The sequence below is a fragment of the Natrix helvetica genome (genome assembly GCF_964273705.1).
Source record: "Natrix helvetica genome assembly, chromosome: 5".
Classification (NCBI taxonomy): Eukaryota; Metazoa; Chordata; class Lepidosauria; order Squamata; family Natricidae; genus Natrix; species Natrix helvetica.
Window position 1 is genome coordinate 101653754 of NC_138551.1, and position 19143 is coordinate 101672896.

Here is a 19143-nt window from a genome sequence, read left to right on the forward strand (position 1 = left end):
GGAAGTCAGCACCCATCCCTCTCCTAGAAGAGTGAAATATCCTAGGAAATACCCAAAAGGCAGAATATTCTATTTCCCTGGATAAGAAATGGAGAAACATGTTTTTAGGCAGGAAACAGTCTCACTTTTAATAGCCCCCAACTTTGTCAATGGGCCATTAAAAGGTCTGAGCCAGTCTATTCTACATAACAAAGGTAGGATTAGCCTGCAATAGAAACTCACCACAGGGCATCTGGGAACTCAACCAAGCTTGGGACTCAAAAGACACACAACCTACAAAGTTAGCTAAGACCCCCCACCCTACCCTTGGGAGTCTGACAACCAATAGATAATACAATTCTTACACAGGAACAGGAAACAGAAAGGTGGGGCCAAACAGAGACTATAAAAAACAGTAACTCTCAACAAGCCCCTTTCTCCCTTTTTCTTCTTCACCCAACATCTTGAAGTATGTGATCCCCCTTTTCTGTTCAGGAGTTCAAGCCACGTGATCCTACCCACGATTAAAATCATCTTTCCAAGCAGCCTCCATGTTTCCAGTGTCTTTTTTCCCCACTTGGAAGAACCCAGAAGGATATTTCTTCCAACAGTAAAAAAATAAATAAAGTTGTGAGAAGTTGTCATGCCCCCATCGGAACTGATATCTGTGGGGGAAGATGAGCTAGAACAAGAGCCGACAAAGACTGAGAGGGTGGCCCCATTGGCCTTGGAGGAAACTGGGGAAGGGCAGAGTCAGTCCAGGCAAGGCTTTTCAGGATTAGAAAGGCCTGCAGACAGGGAGGAGCAGAGGAGACACAGCTCATGCAAAGAGCAATGACCATCCTCTCCTGATCCTAGAGCACCGAGAGAAGGCGAGAACAACTCTGTCGCAGACTGAGTTGGCTACGAGAGAGGAGAGTGTCCCACTTCCTTTCACAAGGCACACCTGGGGATTGAGATGTAAGGAAATGCTGGTGGGAGGGGCATTTGTTGGAAACAAGCATTGAATCTGTGGAGCCTTATGTGTACTTGCTGATGCCTGGAGATTACTGTGCTCTGTCTTATGGGTTTGCCCGGTTTGCCTGGTTTGCCTGCTACACTGAACTACTTGCCCTGGTTTCTGTTTGGACTAACCTGGTTTCCTGGACTGCTGGTCCTGCTTGCTGTGTGGACTAACCTTGCTTAGTGGACAACTCACAGCCAGAGGCTACTGAAGGTGTGTGTGAGAGCTTTACTCCAGGACTTGTAGTGAATGTGGGAATGTTTGGGGGACACAGTGGGAGCAACAAAGGGGAATTAGACCTGTTGTCTGGTTGTGTTGCTTTTGTGCCACACCCCAAGTCATCACAGAAGTATTTGTTTTTGAGAATGGACTGGCCTAACAGCTCTGGATTACCCTTCTTTTGTAAGCTTTATCCAAGAGGTGGGGTTTTTTGTTTGTTTCATTTACAAAGTTCAAAGATAAACACAAAACAATATAAAGAGGTAGAAAGATAAGAGAGCAAGGACAAAGTGGTAAAGCAAGAAAGAGCAAACAAAAAACAAAACAAAAAGAAAACAGAAAGATAGTTTTAACAGATTAACAGAGTTGGAAGCAGAGGTGGATTTCTGCCGGTTTGCCCCGGATTGGGCAAACCGGTAGTGGTGGTGGTGGGAGGCTCCACCCACCTGCCTGGATGCTTCTGTGCATGCCCTGGTAAATTTGCAGAATCGATGCATGAGCGAACCGGTAGTAAAATAAATTGAAACCCATCACTGGTTGGAAGGGACCATATAGTCATCTAGTCCAACCCTGTGCCCAAACAGGAGACCCTGCATCATTTCTGACAAATGGCAGTCTAGTCTCTTCTTGAAAGTCTCAAGTGATGAAGCTCCCACAACTTCCGAAGGTCATGGGTTCTGTTCCATGGGTTGATTGTTTTCACTGTCAGAAAGTTCCTCCTTGTTTCTAGGTTGCATCTCTCCTTGGTCAGCTTCCATCCATTATTCCTTGTCTGGCCTCCAGGTGCCTTGGAAAATAGCTTGACCCCTTCCTCTCTGTGGCAGCCCCTCAAATATTGGAATCAATGGACAACATCCCTCCCCCCCCCCAAATAAGACCTGGTGCCTTTTCTTCACATCAATTATAAATATAATATACATGAATCCCTTCTCCCCTTATTCTTCCAGGGATGTGCGGTCAGGGGAGGCAGAGCCTCACCGCTCTCATCATGAAAAGAAAAAAAAAGGGGAAAGGCACAAGTGGTCTGATTCCCTGCCTTCCTGAGTCAACATGAAGGGGACCGTGGAGCATGGCTCGCACTTCGCGGTCCCCTTCATGTTGACTCAGGAAGGCGGGGAATGGGACGTGTGCAGGAGGAGTGCGCTCCGCAGTCCCACGGCTCACACTCCGCGGTCCCCTTCATGTTGACTCAGGAAGGCGGGAATGGGACCAGGTGTGCAGGAGGCTGAGGCTCACCAGCCATAAACCTCACCGCACGTCACTGTATTCTTCCCTTAGTAAAATCAGAAATCATCCATTCATTTCTGGGCCCCCCAAAAATCCATAAACGGTGAGTTTACCCCTCTGATCAGAATAGAAATATGGAGTGAGCTTCATTCATTCTGATAACATTAGCAAACAGCTACAATTTATTAAGCAAAATGCTTGGGGCTATCATCGTTTTGAAAATGTGATCCCTGACTGATTCAGATCACTCAAGGAGGCAGGAGAGGAGAGAAAATTACTGCAAACAACAACAAAGAGGAAACAGCAAGAAAACAGGGCCGGGGAAAAATTGCAAACAGCCATGAAGACAAAATGATCAAATGATTTGTGGGAGGCCATTTCCCCCGAAATTCTCTGCTTTAGAGGGTAGGGGGAGAAAAGACGTCAATTCTATCACATATCTGTCTCAGACTCTTTGGAGTGGCTTTGACTTGCTTTCAAAGACTGCCAAACCTCAAACAAGGGATTGCATGTGGAGATCCAGATGAGGTGACCTGTTTGTAGCTTCATTTCTACAGGGCTGTCTTAATGCATGGGCCTGATGAGCACTTGCCCATAGGCCCCACAAGCATAGGGGCCCCATAATAATCTAGGTATGTTAACCCTTCAATGCATCTTGTATCAGGGGTGAAATGCTACCAGTTTGGACCGGTTTGCCAGAACCGATAGTAAAAAAATGCTACCAGATCAGGTGAACCGTATTTCCAACAATCAGCTGTGGCACACGATTTAAATTAGCTAGAAAGCAGGATTTCCTGCTTTCTAGCTACCGTATTATTTGGAGTATAAGACTCACCAGAGTATAAGACGCACCAAGGTTTTGAAGAGGCAAATTAAAAAAAAAGTTTTTGCATTCTGCAGACCTCCCAAAAATGGCCCGTTTTTCGCAAAAAGGGCCCCATTTTTTAAAAGGCATGAATAGCCTTTAGGAGGCTTCTAGAGTGCTCCTGGGGTGTGGAGAGGGGGGGTCAAAAACAAGCAAAAACTGACCTGTTTTTGTGAAAAAAACGAGCCATTTTTTGTCAAAAAAAGGGCATGCATAGCCTTTAGGAGGCTTGTAGAGTGTTTCTGGTGATTGGAGGGAAAAAACAAGCAAAAAAAGGCCTGTTTTATGCTCATTTCTGCCCTCCCCAGCCCCCAGGAACACTCTGAAAGCCTCCTACAGGCTCTGCACGGCCATTTTGGTGAAGGGGCGGGGTTTCAGGATGCAAAATATGCTGTATTCAGTATATAAGATGCACCCAGATTTTCAGCCTCTTTTTTGAGAGAAAAAGGTGCATCTTATACTCCGAAAAATAGAGTAATCTAAATTGTGTGGCACAGCGGATTCCTCCCCTCGCTGTTCTGCTTACCTTTGCAGGCGTGCTTGGTAGCAGGCTCCGCCCACCTGCCCGGATGTCATCTCTGTTTTTGATGCTCTGCGCATGCACAGAAAATCCTGCACATGCATGGAGGTGGCGTGGGCGAGCAGAGCAAGCGTGCACGCACGCTCACATTTAAGGCAGGATATAAAGTAAATTAAAATATAAAAGTAAGATATGGCAGAAAGAAGAAACAAAGATATGCTTTTGAGATGTGTACAAAAACAGAAAATGTTAAAAGCCAAAACCACAGGTTCAGCTACATTTCACACATATGGCTCAAGAAGGACAAGCTAGCCACAAGAACTTACTGGAACAGGTTAAGCAGGAAATGTAGTAACAGAAACTACAAACACATCAGCACTAGCATGTTATATTCACGTGTTCTGCTGCTTTTGAAAAATATATAAAACCTGTCTTTTCTATAAGTTGTTGTTCAGATGTCAAATGGCTGTCTTGCCTTAACTTGCTCTGAACCATTGGTACCAATAAAGCAACTTCTTTTGATTCCGATATCTGAGTCCCTTAATTTCCTGCAACACATTTGCAAACCAATAGCGAAGGTAAGTAGATTTCACCCCTGCCTCGTACCATAAATACAGAAACTGTATAGCTTACTGAGTATTATTATGTTTTTCAAGCCTGTATATTGTTCAAATGTTTTTCATGTTGATTACTTGTTGCTGCACATCATGCTTTTCATGTTTCAACATCAATTTTGTTGGAAGTGCCGATAAAATAAATATATGTTTAATTTTATCGACCATTTACATTTTTATTCCTGTGAGTAGTTGTCGTAGGGGCCCCAGTACACTGCCACACCAACATCACCTTGGAAAAAATAAGATGAGGCAAATCAAGGGGTCCTATTTAAGAGAAATCTGCCCCTCCCTCTGCATTTCTGATGGATTATTAGTCAGAAACACAGTGTCACTGCTTATGAGGCATTAAATAGGGGCCCATAATGCTGTTAAGAAGGTCCTGGATTTCTAGCAGAGGAGATGAAGTGCAATACATTTGGATTGGTACATCTTATACAACTTTGCCCACTGTTTACATAAAGGTACACAGTGTACATTTTGCTGCAAATAACAGAATAACAGAGTAGGAAGGGATCTTGGAGGTCTTCTAGTCCAACAACCTGCTCAGGCAGGGAAAAAACCTATTCCATTCCAGACAAATGGCTGTCCAATATCTTCTGGAAAAACTTCCAGTGTTGGAGCATTCACAACTTCTGGAGGCAAGCCGTTCCATTGGTTAATTGTTCTAATTGTCAGAAAATTTCTCCTTAGTTCTAGGTTGCTTCTCTCCTTGAATAGTTTCCACCCGTTGCTTCTTGTCCTGTCTTCAGGTGCTTTGGAGATTAGGTTGATCCCTTATTCTTTGGGGCAGCCCTTTAGATACTGGAACACTTTCTCTGGCTCTGTAACATATGCTTGTGGGACTATACAATGCTGCAAACAGAGGGTTAGGAGCTGTGGTGGCCCAGTGATTTGAATGGAGTATTGCAGTTTACTTCTGTTGACTGCCGGCTGCCAGCTGCCTGCAATTCGGCAGTTTGAATCTCGCCAGGTTCTAGTTTCACTCAGCCTTCCATCCTTCCGAGGTTGGTAAAATGAGGATCCAGATTGTTGGGGGCCATATACTGACTCTGTAAACCACTTAGAGAGGGCTGTAGAAGCACTATGAAGCGGTATATAAGTCTAAGTGCTATTGCTAAAGTGTGGTCACTATTGTAGGCTACCCAGTTGATTAGCCCTCTTGATGAATCAAAGGATTGTCAGTTCTGATTCCTTCATGGAGGAAGGGTAGGAGAGAACCAACTTAGAACTAAGGAGACATTGTCACTGTATAAGAATTCATGAACTGGAATAGAGGTGGTAACGGGTCAGCCAATGGGGACTGTTTGGTGACTCAGACGGCTCAGAGCCTGAGTGGGGCTTAGCCAACTGGTCTGTATATAAGAGTTAGTTTGTCCTTGCAATATAGCCTCTATCTATATCATATAGCATCCGTGTTTCTGTGATTCTGGTATTGGCTTCTGCTGTATGGGTACATGCGTCATGCTTTATATTATTGTATATAAACAAGTTTCTTGTATAAATGAATCCTGCTGAATTATTTACATGTGTGCTGGTTGGATTGCTGCAAACTCTAACAGACATTTCTTGACAATGAGAAGAACTAACCAATGGAACGGCTTGTCTTCAGAAGTTGTAGATGCTACATCACTGGAGGTTTTAAAAAAGAGATTGGTCAAGCCATTTGTCCAAAAAGATATAGAGTACTTGTGCAGGGGGCTTGGACTAGAAGACCTCCAACGTCCCATCCAACTCCTGTTATTCTGCTATTCTGTTAAATCTGGGAACTAAAGAGGAAATCTCCCATTTCAAAAGTCAGCCCAGCTTGAGGGAACAGGGAAAGACTTATTCAGGTTACATATCATTATGTTTTCCAGGCTCAATCAGGCATCATAACTTACTCAATTTTTTTTCTCCATCATGTGATATTTGGTGAGCTATTCTAGGTCAAGAATGAGTGCTAGCCTATCAAAAAAAAATTAGCTCTCAACTTCTTAAATTATAATTAACACTAGATATTTTATTTGTTGTTTGTTTGTTTGCTTGCTTGCTTGCTTGCTTGCTTGCTTGCTTGCTTGCTTGCTTGATTGTTTGTTTGTTTGTTTGTTTGTTTGTTTGATTGATTGTTAAAAAACCCAATCAGCAATAGAAAAATCAGAGAATCCAAGGTTTGGAAGAGACTTTGGGGGAATCTTCTAGACCAGTGATGGCGAACCTTTTTTGGCTCGCGTGCCACAAGTGGGGGGAGTGCAGGGGGGTCGAGTGCGGGCGGGCCGCACCCATAATGCAATGCACGACCCCCCCAGTGCACATGCGTGCAAAACGCATGACCCCCCCCATTTTTACATGGTTTTTTTTGCCCTCCCCAGGCTCCAGGGGCTTTATAGGAGCCTGGGGAGGGTGAAAAGAGCCTCCCCCAACCCCCCGGAGGCCCTCCGGAGGCTTCAGGGACTGTCCAGAGGCTTCCCTGACGCCTTTGGAGCACTCAAAACGACCCTCCGAGCAAACCGGAAGTGACTTCCGGGTTGCTCGGAGGGTCGTTTTAAGCGCTCCGAAGGCATCAGGGAAGCCTCGGACGGTCCCTGAAGCCTTCGGAATGCTTAAAACCACCCTCCGAGCAACCCGGAAGTCACTTCCGGTTTGCTCGGAGGGTGGTTTTAAGCATTCCGAAGGCTTCAGGGATGGTCCCTGAAGCCTCCGGGGGGCGGGGGAGGCTGTTTTCGCCCTCCCCAGGCTCCTATAAAGCCCCTGGAGCCTGGGAAAGGAGAAAAATAGCTTTTGAAAAGGTGAACTCAGATGGCCAGCGCGCGCATGTGCGCTGGCCAGCTGACAGGGCAGCGCCTCGCGTGCCCTGACAAATGGCTCCTCGTGCCACTTGTGGCACACGTGCCATAGGTTCGCCATCACGGTTCTAGACATATTCTGCTGGATTCTTCAGATCATCTCAAACAATAAGCTGTCTAACTTATTTTTGAAACCCTCCGGTTTTGGAGTCCACCCGTTTCCACATTTGCAGGCTGCTGGATAGTTCTTATGATTAGGAAACTTTCTAATTTCAAACTAAGATCTCTCTCTATAAAGCTGCCACCAATTGGGTTGTGTTCTTATAACTTGGGAGCTACAAAAAATAAATCTGTACCATCAGAGTTGGTATTCAGCCCGTTCAGACTGGTTTACCCAACATAGTGGAAATTGCAGCAGGGCCTGCCCATTTGCCCTGACTCTGTCGTACGATTTAGGCACGTTTTTGAGGCTGGGCACATGTGCGGAAGGCATGTGCACAAGCAAAGCACATGCATGGAAGGCCAGGAGCATTCACGGAAGGGGCTCATGTGAAGCGGGCAGGCGCATGTGGGGTGAACCATTGGTAACAAAATATGAAACCCACTGCTGCATACCATTTTTCCAAGGCCAATCCTTAGGTTATTGGGAAACTACTATCATGCCTCTTTTCAGCCTTTCCTTCTTGAGGTTAAACTTGCCCAATTCTTTTAACTGATCCTTTTAGGATTTAGCCCCTAATCCCCCTCACCATCTTCTACATAACATTAGCTGTGTCCAGACTCCGTAACATTAAAGCAAACCTGCTGAAACCAAGAGGATAGAAGTGAGTCCCCACTAACAAATGTCCCACTGTTTTCATTGAGTCCACTTAGAGGTGGGTTGCAGGTGGTATGCCCCAGTATGCATGTATCGGTGCCTGCCGGAAGCAGCAGCCACCGTACCGGAAACTGCTTTGGAGGGCTTTTGTCCCCATTCAGTAACTTCTGCCTAAGGTTTATGTCCACCCAGATGTGCTATTGAATGTCATTCTGGCTCTGTAGGTCTCATCCAGAATATTAGGAACATTTTTCCAGGCACTAAAAGCTAGAAGCTTATTGTTTTTAAACAGAGCAGACATGTTTTGGAAGTAGGATTATACGCTTGGCCAATGCCACACACAACTGGCATTCTTAAGCCACCCCATGGAACCACAGTATAACAAACGAGGCAATTGTTTTTGCATGGAACGAAAGGACAAACTGACAATTTGCCCTCCCTTCCCCAAAATTAATCCCTCCAGCTCTCCTTTCATGTGCCAACCTTGACTATTAACCATGTTGATATCCTTTTATCGTGACAGGCAAACGCTGAACAGAGCACCTACATTTCTAACCTCCCCATTCAGGGAAGCCAGAAAGGCAGGGAGAAATCCCAGAGTACCGATAAATATTATGAAGGGAAACTTGCACATGGAAATACTGATGTGTCTTTTCAATATTCTGTTTTGCATCCAACGGCTTGATGTTGTTTTAATGAGTTTCAGTGCTTCCACCCCACCCAGCCTCGCCCCCAATTCTAACAGAAAGAAGACACGGGAGAAGAGGCTGGAAACAAAGACCAGGAAGTCGCATTAACTGAAATGTTCTGGAACCGACATTCTACCAGTCGTGTCTCTCAACTGTTCACTCCTGAAATCCCGGTTTCATCCAGTTGACAAGTCCTTTTTCATTCTGATAGAAGCAAAATTAGATACCGTCGCATCTGCCCCCCTACCCTTCTTTCCAAGTAAAGAACGTCACTGCTGGGAGTTTAAAAGGGCTGCCTGCAACTAGTCTCTCCCCATCATGGCAAAATGTGATATTAATGTCATTCTGTTTGTATTAAAAATTTGCTTTCAACCCCAGGCTTCCTATTCACAGCCAGGATGCCAAACTTCAAAGGGCAGAAGCAACGGCCTGTCTTTGAGTTAACTTCCCTGTTGCCAGAGATCCTCACCTGAGGGACATCAAGAGGATGAAGTCAACCTGTCTTTCGGTTGACAGCTCCGTGGCTTTGCCTCAATGTCATTCAGGCAGGGCCAAACCATCTGCAGGCAAAAATCAGGGAACAGGGACCCTCCATTCACCTCTGTATGCCAAGAGCTTAGCACCCAGCATATTGAGGTTCACACCATCAGGGCAATCAAAAAACAGATTTTTGAATGGATGGAAGGAGACAGGCCAAGTGATGGAGAAACGTTTGAGATGATGGTGTGCTGTTTTCTCTCTGATGTTTTGTAAAAGCTGCCACACCAACCTCACCTTGGAAAAAAATGAGATGAGGCAAATTGAGGGGTCCTATTTAAGAGAAATCTGCCCCTCCTTCTACATTTCTGATGGATTATTAGTCAGAAACACAATGTCACTGCTTGTAATGAGGCATTAAATAGCAATCACAGCAAATTCTTGCTTTGGTGCCTCTAAGGACTACAAGCCTGCATGAATAGTTCCTTCCCTTTATCCTCACAAAGAGCCTATGATGTAGTTCACCCAGAAAACAGATGCTTGCCGACAGCCAATCAGAACTTTCCATTCTTGGCCAATCGTTGAGCCATGAGATGTCTCAGCCCAATGCTCATTTGCCAATCAGAATGGGGAGTTTCATTCAGAGGTGGTATTCAGCTGGTTCAGACTGGTTCGGGGGAACAGGTAGCTCCAACAATCAGCTGGCCTGCCCACCTGCCCCGGCTCTATCCTGTCCTTTATTTCCTGCTTTCCAGCTCACCTCAATCACATGACACAGATGAATCCCCCCCCCAGCTGTTTTACTTATCATTGCTGACTTGGAAGATAAGCAGCTGAGCTTCTAAATCCGTCATGTAGCACTGCACATGCACATGAAACGCGCACTCACTAAACCGGTTGTAAAATCAGCAGCATCCCACCCATAAAATCTGGGGGACAAGATGAGCCAAGGATGTGACAGCACAATGTACTCAAGATGAGCCAAGGATGTGATAGCACAATGTACTCAAACAGAGTTGCTCCTCAAATTATACTAGCTGCTTGTAAAGCTACATTCATTGTTGATGAAAATCTCTAGATTACTAGGAGGAGGAACTGGGGATGTGTGACACATGATCCCCAGGGAAGGTTTCAACTCCTCTCTAGATGTGACCCACGTTCAACATTTTACCTGCTTGACAGACAACTAGTTTGTGGAAACTAGTTGAGCAAACCAGCAGTAGTCTTTGCCAGAACCCACCCCTGGTCTCGACATAAATCACAGAACCATTTCCGGTGGCTCCCTCCATGGGTTTCTTGTCTTCCTCTATTTCCCCTGAGTCTTGACGCCGCCAGGGTTCAGGTTGACACTGGGGCTCAGGCCGCCGGACAGCACCCCAGAGTTCGGGGGTGGAGTTCTTTAAAAGAGATTGGGGTTAATGTCAGGGTTCCAAGTAACACCCCTAACAAAAGAAGGCTTGAATTTCCTCAAAGTTCCATCTTATTAGAGATGTCATATTGGCACATCCAGAAAAAGCCAAATCTGAAAGTTTCCAGGTTTTCCCCTCCTAAGTGAAAGTTCAAGTCCCTGCCCAGCACCCACATGTCCATCACACGGCCCAATCAGGCACCATCCAAAACTGGAGATGCCTCCCACTCACCTCATTGCAGCTGCAGGGCAAACTGGCCTTGACTCTCTGAGAAAAGAATGTTCTTTTGACTATATATCACACACACTCTGTATAATCCCCCCTCCCATTTTTCCCACAGCAGAAAAGGTGGCAGGCCTGAAGTCCCAAAGGTAAAAGATGGCTTCCAGGCCGGACACATCGATTGCAATCAAATTCTTCAGTTCAAAAAATTAGCATCCACCATTTAAAACCGATAATGCTCTCAAAACCTAGCCAGTGGAAAGATTGATGGAAGGAGGTGAATTGCAGAGGACCTAAACCCCAGGATGGAGAAGAGAGTCAGGAAAACTTTCTCACTAATGGTCCAGGTGAGTCACCACCAAGGTATGAGCGAACTGCTGAAATGTTTGAATAAGAAGAAATGAACGAATTATCCAGATATTGAGAAGATGGAAGTTGCTGTTGCTTAATGATGAAAGTCAGTTTTTCGTCAAGGAGAACTCCCAGACCTTGGACTTCAGAAGACTCCCGAAGATGGCAGTTGTGACAAATAAAATTAATAGGAGGAAAGACAGACAAACAGTTGCAAAGCAATGCATTCTGTTTCATCCAAATTTAATTTAAAGTGGTAGGAACATATTACTGGAAATCCCAGTTGGGGGCCACTGGAAAGAAAAAACCAAACCACATTACATGGGCCTGCTGAATTTTTCTAAGAATTGTCAGTGGTATTGATAGGATCACTTAACTGAAAAGAAGAAATCAGAGAACCTAGCAACAAATTATTCAAAAGGAACTTTTGGTTTTAGGGCTGGATCCTGGAGAACGTCTACAAATAAATGAGGCTGAGGACTAAGACGAAGACCCTTTCACTTAATCAGAAATGTGGGTTGGACTTATTATCTCAGAGGTGTCAAACTCAAGGCCTGGGGGCCAGATCTGGCATGCGGGGTACTAGATCTGGCCCATGAGGCCACCCTGGAAACAGCAAAGGACCGGCCTGTGGTGCCTTTGCCAGTGAAAACAGATCTCGGGAGGGCTGCAGGCGACCCTTGCAAGCTCTGTTTTCACTGGAAGAGAGTTTCAAGAGGCCATCACAACTGAAAACAGAGCTTGCAAAAGCCATGGGAAGCCTTTTGGAGCTCTGTTTTGACTGACAGAGGGTTGCAGAAGGTCATCACACCCGCTCCGGTGTAATGCATGAGCACTGCACATGCACAGACGCGGATCACATTTGCGAACCAGCAGGGAAGGTAAGTGACTCCCATTGCTGGTTGGAACGGACCTTAGGAAGTGAAATTCAGCAGGTTCTGTCAGGTTCTAGAGAACCGGTAGCGGAAATTTTGAATAGTTCAGAGAATCAGCAAATACCACCTCTGACTGGCCCCAGAGTGGGGTGGGAATGGAGATTTTGCAGTATCCTGTCCCTGGAGTAGGGTAGGAATGGAGATGTTGCAATAGCCTTCCCACAGGAGTGGAGTGGGAATGGAGATTTTGCAGGATCCTTTCCCTGCCATGTCGGCCAAGCCATGCTCACAGAACCAATAGTAAAAAAATTGAATTTCACCACTGGACCTTAGAGTCCAATCTAATCTCTTCTAGTCCAATCCCCTACTCGAGCAGGAGACCCTACACCATTTTAGACAAATGGCTGCCCAGTCTCTTTTTGGAAATCTCAAGTGATTGAGCACCCACAACTTCTGAAGGCAACCTGTTCCTCTGGCTGATTGTTCTTACTATCAGGAAGTTTTTCCTTATGTATATATTCCTTCTCTCCTTGGTTAGTTTCCATTCATTGTTTCTTGTCTTCCTTTCTATACTTTGGAAAATAGATCAATCTCCTTTTCTTTGTGGCAGCCCCTCAAATATTGGAACACTGCTATCATGTCACTCCTAATCCTTCTTTTCACTAGACTGGACATACCCAATTCAGTGGTGGGTTTCAAAAAAATTTAGTACCTCTTCTGTAGGTGTGGCCTGCTTTGTGGGAGTGGCTTGCCAGTCATGTGACTGGTGGGAGTGGCTTGCTGGCCATGTGATTGGGTGTGGCCAACTTGTAAAATGTGGTGAAACTCACTTAACAAAGCTCTTGCTTAGCAACCAAAATGTTGGCTCAGAAACTCTGGCATTTGAAGCACACAAGTCTTAAAGCTGTCAAGTTACAAGACCCTTGCACCACTTTAGGAAAAAAAACCAGGGGTGTTCAAACTTCACAGCTTTAAGACTTGTAGACTTCTTTCCATTTCCAGACCCAAACCAATCACCATAGATATCAGCGGATTTAATTTCTTTGTAGTCATTTTTCTCTTTGGTTTTTAGGACTCTAACCTCCACTTTTTCCGCTTGATAAACGTCTCCAACTTCTTCATCATATTTTACTGTTAGATGCTCTAGATTTTCCAACTTCTTCTCCATCCTCTCAAATGTGTTTGATAATTTCTGAATTTCTAACAATATCTTTTGCAAACTTAAAGTTTCTTTCTGCTGTTGAGATTGTGCCACTATCTCCAGCTGACAAACACTGCTGCTCTGGCTTGGAAGGTTTTTACAAGATTAAGCATAAATTCACAATAAGGTCTTATTTTCACTTTTCTCTGGTTAAAGATATACTTCAAAGGAACATCTGTATGCTTTTCTTCTTATCACTCTCTATAGACAAAGCAGTGAGACCTTGAAGTGCCAAGTCAGAATAATCAGTGAGGAAACTAAAAGTGTTTTGTTTCCAATACACAAACCTCCAGCCTCCGAGTAGCAGTGTCGTCTTCCCCTCTGTTGTTACAATGTTTTTTGTTGCTTTTTGTATCTTTTTTTATTCCAAGTTTTTTAAAAAATCAAATTCTTGAATGAAATAGAGAAGAAAAAGGGAAAAACTCACACAGTAATGAAGAAGGAGAATTTTAGTCCATAGGTTGCAAAAAATAATAATAAAAAAGAAGAAGAAAACTTAATCCATTCAGTTTAAAAGGCTTGCATAGATTCCATCCATGAAAATAACATTTAAAAAGTAAGATAACCCACTGTCCAAAACCATTCAAAGCTTAATTCCGCCACTTATTTCTTCTGTTCTTCAATTTAAATTAACTTTCAGTTTTTTATAGGCAGTCTCTTTTAAAATGGTAAAAATTCCTCACCAGCTGGAAACACTTTCTCTTTCGGTATCCTTCCATTTTGGAGCCGCCCCAACTTCATCAGCCTGGTGGCTGGACTTTTTGTCACTGGCTTGAAGAACTTCTCTTGGATCGATCAGGGACTTTGCAATGTCCCTGCGATCAGCAAGATGTGTTCTTTCTGTTCACCATCTCTGTGGGATAGTTTAGGTCCGATTGGACCACCCAGCAGCAAAAGTATCGGCTGAGGTCTCGGAGCTTCAAGACCGCACGTCCGTATTGTCGCGATGTTGGCTCCTCCTCTGGATGTCCGTATCGTCGCAGTGTTGGCTCCTCTCCTTTGTGTCTGGAAATGGAAAGAGTGGGATATGGAAAGAGGAATTAAATGGAGGGAACTCTACCCCAGATGGCAAGATACAGAAGAAGAAAAAATAAAAGAATTTATGGATTTAAAGAGAGAAATTTTGTTAGCAACATCGTTGAAAACACCACTGACAATTAAAGATAAGCTGATTAAGGAAACAGAAGAAGGGCATAGAAATTACATGAGAGACTTAATAAGCAATGAATTGCAAAGAGGAGTCCATACAAATTTGATTAAAGACGTGATTAGAGGACTGATACCACAAATGGCAAAAGACATGAGATTGTTTTGCTACTGGAAAGATACAGGTTGATAGATGAAAGGGTATAATCTAAAACTAGTTAAACTTAGTGAAATTTAGTGACAATAGATATAGTTAAATAAATAATTGATAATGATAATAATGTATACATATGTATTGCTATGATAAGTAGTAATTGGATATGAATATTGAATGGTATCTATGAAAGTAAGATTGGAAATTTTTTTTGGTTATATATAAAGGTTAATAAAAAGAACTACGTTAAATTTAGTTACGTTTTGTTTATTAGGGGAAAATGTTATGATAAAGGAGGGATAATGATAACAACGTATATATATGCATGGGTACAACATAAGGAAACTGGATGTAAATTGTAAACAGTGATTTGGAAAGGAGGATTAGAAATTTTTGTTACTAAATATTATGGATGTTTAGCCAGAATAGGCCATAAGGATTCAGTGTTATTGGAGGATATTAGAAATAGCAAATGAAATGCCAGTATGTGGGTTATGTTTTAAATCTTGATATATTTTATGATGAAGGACATTTAAACAATTATAGTCAAATGAAAATGGAGGTATGATGATGGTAATATGTATAAATATATCTGAGTTAAAATACTTGAGTTAATATTAATTATCGTTGATGACTATGGAAGAGATTCACAAAAGTCTTTTGTAACCAACTGATACACTTTCTACAGTATGTAAAGAAGGAGGATTCTTTGTGTTGTGTCTGTTTTGAAAATAAAATATATATATAAAGACTTGTGAACTTCAACTCCCAGAATTCCTCCTCTCGCTCTTCATCTTGATGATGCGCAGATGGGCGCGGGGGGGGAGGGAGCTGGAACCGGTTCTAAACGGCACTGTAGATTTGTGGAACCTCTTCTACAGAAGAGGTTAGAACTGGCAGAAACCCACCCGACCCAATTCCTGCAACCATTATTTACATGTTTTAGCCTTCAGTCCCCTAATCATCTTTGTTGCTCTTCTCTGTATTCTTTCCAGAATATCAACATATATACATATATACCATGGCCACCACAACTGGATGTAATATTCAAAGTGTGGTCCCACAACAAGGTCGGATAAAGTAGCACTAATATTTCACGTGATGTTAATTCTATCCCTTCATTAATACAATCTAGGATAGCATTGGTCTTTTGGGCAGTTGCCGCACACAGTTGGCTCATATTTAAGTGATTGTCCACTAGGACTCCAAGATCCCTCTCGCAGTTACCGCTGCTGAGTCAAATTTCAGCTAGTCTGTACCTGTGCATTTGTTTTTTCTTATCTAAGTGCAAAACTTTGCTTTTGTCTACATTCAGTAGGATTCAGTTTCAGTTTCAGTTTATTAAATTTATAAACCGCCCCCTCTCCCGGAAGGGACTCGGGGCGGTGTACAGACAAAAATAAAATATACAATAGACAACAAAAATACAAAACCCCAGACAAAACAAATTAAACACACAGTCTGTACAATAGTCATGAACTAACTGATAATTAAAACCAATTAAAACCAATTAAAATACCCTAGAATTTAAAAATTTAAAATGCCAGCCAGGAAGGTCAGGATTAGGTTATACTTATGATTGCGATTAGGCCAGGCCCGCTAATTGGAACAGGTGGGTCTTGAGTTTCTTACGGAAGGAGCGGAGATCAGCAGTAATTCTAATATCGGGGGGGAGGTCGTTCCAGAGGTTTGGGCCCATCACAGAGAAGGCCCTACTCCTGGGCACCGCCCGCTCGCATTGCTTAGCGGATGGTACCCGGAGGAGTCCCTCTCTGTGGGAGCGAATTGGTCGCAGGGATGTATGGGGTAGGATGCGATCCCGCAAATAACTAGGTCCTGAGCCATGGAGTGCTTTAAAGGTGATAATCAACACCTTGAAATGCACCCGAAAAGCCACAGGTAGCCAGTGCAGCTCGCGCAGGAGCGGTGTTATATGGGAGTACCTAGTACTCCCCATAATTGTCCGCACGGCTGCATTCTGGACCAGCTGCAGCCTTCGGGTGCATCTCAAGGGGAGCCCCATGTAGAGAGCATTGCAGTAATCAAGGCGGGACGTCACCAGGGCATGAGTGACTGTGCGAAGGGCGTCCCGCTCCAGTAGGGGGCGCAATTGGCGAACCTGGTGGAACGCCCCCCTAGCCACGGCCGTCACATGGTCATCCAGCGACAGCCAGGCATCTAGGAGGACGCCCAAATTGCGCGCCCTATCCACCGGGGGCAGTTGTTCACCCCCAATGGCCAGGGATGGAACCCACTGGCTGAAGCGGGGCACCGGTAACCACAGCCACTCAGCCGTTCAGACAGATTCAGGCGAACCGGCAGCTTCGATGATCAGCTGAGAGCAAACTGGTTCGCTCCAAGGATTAGGTGGGCCTGCCCACCCAACCCTGCACTATACTGACCTATATTTCCTTTGTTTGAAGCCCAGCTGATAGCATTGCCACCCCTCAGCTGTTTCATTCACCAGGGCTGCAATAGAAAGTAAGTTTTTGAACTGTTTTCAAATGCACTGTGCATGCATGGAGTGAAGCATGCTCAGCAAACCCGTTGTTACACCAGCTGAATCCCACCACCGTCTACATTGAATTTCATTTTGTTAGATAGATTGACCTGCCCTTCGCTTGAAATGAGTCAGTGAGGTTACTTGCAGGGGGGATGAAAAAAGGGCAGTTTACTCGATAATGTTATTCAAAAATGAAAGGAAAGACCCTGAAGGAAAGATAAAACCAAAAGAAGCGTCTAATGATTCCTTTTTCTAAAAGGTGGAGATAGATGTGCTTCAGACAGAACAATTAACCAACTTAGTTAAGATGCCAGAAAAGGAGGAAAAAGGAGGAAGAGAAGTATGAAGAAGGGAAGGAGGAAAATCACAAAATATGGGGAGCTTCTAAACCGCTTGGCTGCAGCTTCTTCGAAAACGGGAGACGTTGATGAAACAAGAAGCTAGGAGTAATAAGGACAGCACGTTCGCTCTGCTTAGGCCATAAAGCCTAAAGCATTTTAACTTAGCCCAAAAATATCTTCTCAAATCATTGGATCTAAATGAAGAAAGGCTTCAGTTGCCCCCTGTGGCAAGGATAAAGGTAAAGAAAACCACCAAGGGGACTTGGCTTGAACGGAAATGAAAGCTTGGGAATGATATTGCAATGCTTCTTGCAGGATTCCATTCTGTAAATCTTAAGGCAACAGCACAAATTAAAACAAGGTTACAAGTAGAGGAATCATCATCTTCTTTTTTTTCTTCTCCTCCTCCTCCTCTTTCTCTTCCTTCCTTCTTTCCTCCTCCTCTTCTCCTCTTTCTGTCTCCTCTTCTTCCTCTTCCTCCTCCTCTTTCCTCACTCTCCTCTTCTTCCTCTTTCTCTTCCTCCTTCTCCTCTTCTTCCTCCTCCCCCTCCTCCTCCTCTTCATCTTCTCCTTCTCCTCCTTCTTCTCCTCTTTCTGCTTCTTCTTCCTCCTCCTCCTCTTCTCCTCCTCCTCTTTCCACCTCTTCTTCCTCCGCCTCTTTCTTCATTCTCCTCATTTTTCTCCTCCTTTTCCCAAGTTAACAAAGTCCAATATTCAGAGTATCAACTAATTATATATTTATTTAAATTTAGAATAGCCAGCCCCTTCCAAATTACTTGTGACATGGAACGTATTAGAGGTACCAATCACTACAGAGGGGGGGGGGGATCTCACGCCATTATGGACAACAGTTAACCAAAGATCTGACTTTAATCTGCAGAGTGATAGGAGAATTATAATTTTAGCCCTTTGGTTTTGTTATTTCTCAACAGCTTTCTCCGCTGTAGGTAAAATTAATCTAACCTGAGCTATTTTCCCTATGAAGAAAAGCAACTGGAAGGAGGCAGGTTTTCAGCAAAGAGCTACGGGAGAGGGGGGAGTTAAACATCTTCCTTGCTCCTCACTTTTCTTTTGTTCTGATTACCATCAGAGTATCATTACTGAGTCTACATAAAAGGAAAAAAATTAAGATGTGTGTATGTGTGCACACCAGATGCATGTACATTATGCATGTATGGAGAATCTGTAGCTATTCTAAATGTGTTCTCTGCATCTTCCCTCTTATCTGTTTAGATCAGGGGTGTCCAACCTTGGCAACTTTAAGACTTGTGGACTTCAGTTCCCAGAGTTCCCTAGCTGGCCATGTCTAGTAGTTGAAGTCCACAAGTCTTAAATTTGAAGTTTGAGACCTCTGCTTTAGATAAGGATATTTGCAATGGGAAATGTGGCAGACAGACCATCATTCATATCTAAGTCCTGGCCTATTGAGTGGGAAGAGGTTTACCCCTAAATAAGTGAGGAGAAGACCGCAGCCGGAATCATTTTTAGATCGTACATCAGAATAACTTATTAATTCACCATATATATAACTCATTCCCAAGACAGAAAGATTTACAATAATGAATGATTCAGTCATTTATATTGCTCTACTTTGTTGGGCTGCTATCTTATGACATCCTTCATTACATGTTAAGCTTTCAGATACCATTTCTTGTAATAAATCTATCTCTGCACTCAATTGTCGGCTGTATCTTGTTTGAAATTAATTGATATCAAATTGCTTGGGAATTTATTTGCTGGAACACCCGTGATACTTATTAGGCAGT

The 19143-nt window shown here is 43.8% G+C and overlaps 1 long non-coding RNA gene across 1 annotated transcript; it reads left to right on the forward strand.

The window, feature by feature from the left end:
• The first annotated feature begins 1000 nt into the window (after positions 1–1000).
• LOC309393832 lies at positions 1001–17779 on the forward strand. Its single transcript, XR_014175647.1, has 3 exons — positions 1001–1197; positions 16818–17014; positions 17296–17779. It is a non-coding gene; the product is annotated as an uncharacterized lncRNA (long non-coding RNA).
• The last annotated feature ends 1364 nt before the right edge of the window (positions 17780–19143 follow it).